Genomic DNA, 2,519 nt, shown 5'->3' with positions numbered 1-2,519 from the left:
GGGGCTCTGGGCGGGATGACTGTCCCACGGGTGAAGCTGGCGGATAAAAACGCGAAAACCGGCTGGAAAGTATTGAAACGCGTCAAAAACGAGTTGATTCCTAATGCGCAAAACGCGTGTGGGGCGCAAAGTGCGCGCAGGGCACCACCTTCCCAGAGCGCGTGCAGGTCTTCAGACGCAGAGTGCACCTTTTATCCCCACCCGTTCCGGACATTAGAATAAAGTGATTGACTGCTCTTACCTTGTTTTAAACGAGCGCGTTCCTGTGTTCTCCGTGATTCTGCACGCGCAAAACCTCCTTACATCTTCCTGCGCGCCGCGCCGGGGAATAAAGAACGGTAATAATCCAAGGAGAGAGCAGATCCAAGGCGATAGAGAGAGAGAGAGAGCTCCGGGCGCGGACGGACGGACGGCGGCGAGTAGCGGTTTAAATCCCCCGGATAGCGCTGCGTCTCACTCGGCGCGTCTGACTTCAAGCTCCGCTCCGGAGAAACCACAGCCGTGCGCGCTGAGGAGAGCTCGAGGGTGACGTCATGGACACGCCCACCCACCGCGCTCTCTCGCTCGCTCTCCCTTTCTCTCTCTCTCTCGCTCGGACTCCGCCCCCGCGTTGGCTCCGCCCCATTCAGTAACGCGCTGGCTGAAGCCACGCCTCTCTTTAGAATCACCTGAAGGGATGAAACGTGGATCTGGAGATGTCTCAAATTTTCATAAAATGTAATTAAAATTAGTTATTATTATTATTTGCTTGTTTATAATTTTAATTATTCTCAAAAAGCATTGTCTTTGGATAATTATTAATACATTAATACAATGAAATAAAAGGAAATGTTTATAAGTACAGTAACAAAATTTATTATTTACTGCGTAAATACAATATAGTTAATAGTATATACGATTGAAATAATATTAATATAATAAAAAACAATTAATATGTACTTTTTGTACATCACAGTAATGAGATTGAGATTTGATTAAAGTAATAAAAGCAGAATTATAATGTAAAGGGAATGTAATGCTACAGTAAATCATATCAACTAATTACATTTTATAAATTTTTTGTAAACAAAACTGATGATAATAAATTTAACTGAACATTTCATGTAAGTACTGTAAAAGAATACATTAATGAAAAAATACTGTAATATTAATACACAAATAAAATTATTATAATTTTTTTATTATTAGAATCAACACAGGTAGTTTTTAAAATGCTATTTGAAAATAATTTGCTAAAAATGTTTGTTTTTTTCCCTCATTGTATTAATGAGAATGAGGATTGATTATAAAAAAATACAATTATAATGTAAATGGACTTAAAATGCTGTTTTAATGCTAAAAATGTTGCAGTAAATCATATTATTAATTGTAATGCAGTATAAAAAATCATTTCAAATAATGATATAATTATTTAACAATAAATAATGCAATTTATTTGAATAATAATTAAAAAACAACATAAATTAAGTCAAAAAAAAAATCCTGATTATAATATAAAAGGAATATAAAAATGCAACTTTAATTTAAATACTTCAAATTAATAGTAAATATATGTATATTTAATAGCACACTATATGTCATTTTTGTGTTATGTTATTTTTTTCGTTATTAGGGTGAAATATGATCCTTTGTCTATTTTCTCTAGTCATGTAGCACCAATTTAAAGTATTTTTTATTAAAAAACAATATAAAAAGATTTATTAAAAGCCATCTTTTACTAATTTGATAAGGGTTTACGGCCGAGGGGCTTCAGATGGCCCAGTCGTTTCATGACTGGATTCAGTCTGGAGCTTGTAAAGGAAGACGGGCCTGGACGAGTCACAAAGTTTTCAGTAACTTCCATGCATATTCTCAGCCTTTGCTTCTTCTGGTTGAAACATACTGTGTACCTATGTCACACGTGTGGGCTGCCGCACATGCTGATCGTCTTTGGCGTAAGAGCCAAACTTAGCCTGAGCGGAGGCCAGTCGGCACCAGAACGCGTTGGCAACCAGAAACATCTTCGTGGAGTTTGAATCCTCCACAGCAGTCACAAAAAAACCTGCCATTTTGCCAACTGTTACACAACGTGCTCTTCCGTTTTAGGCTGATTTCATGATTCATTTACACTTTTGAAAGGGATCCCCTGAAGGCTTTTCCTTCTCCTTACAACTTCATCTCTTGTCCTTCCTTTTGACTGATCTGTCACAAAGCGGCTACGGTTTGTAGAGTCGTCACTCTGAGTTAACTGTAAATGTTCGGGGAGTTTGAGGTGACAGGAATAAAAGATTATAACAAGCAGTTCCTTGTTAGAAAGCATCCTTCCACCACGTAAGAAAAAAGTCTTAATTATGACATACTAAGCACCAAATATGCCGAAGTTGACATTATGAGATAATGAGACATAATTATGAGATAAAAATGTAAAGAGTTGGCTTAAATGTCAAAATTATGAAGTTGAAATTATCACATACCAAGTAAAAAAATTTGAAATTACGACATAAAAAGTCAAAATTATGACGAGTTGAAATTATGACATA

General features: G+C 36.8%; 1 long non-coding RNA gene across 1 annotated transcript in view; it reads right to left on the bottom strand.

Annotated features, from left to right (window-relative positions):
• LOC113086297 (uncharacterized) overlaps positions 1–574 on the bottom strand; it is a 42,402-nt gene extending 41,828 nt beyond the window's left edge. The window contains exon 1 of the long non-coding RNA XR_003284755.1: positions 242–574. This is a non-coding gene — a long non-coding RNA (uncharacterized LOC113086297). The remainder of the gene's footprint in view (positions 1–241) is intronic.
• Between the last annotated feature and the right edge of the window lie 1,945 nt (positions 575–2,519).

This window comes from Carassius auratus, unplaced genomic scaffold, assembly GCF_003368295.1.
Source record: "Carassius auratus strain Wakin unplaced genomic scaffold, ASM336829v1 scaf_tig00043040, whole genome shotgun sequence".
NCBI lineage: Eukaryota > Metazoa > Chordata > Actinopteri > Cypriniformes > Cyprinidae > Carassius > Carassius auratus.
The sequence above is the reverse complement of the archived record's forward strand: the minus strand, read 5'-3'. Positions and strand labels throughout refer to the sequence as shown.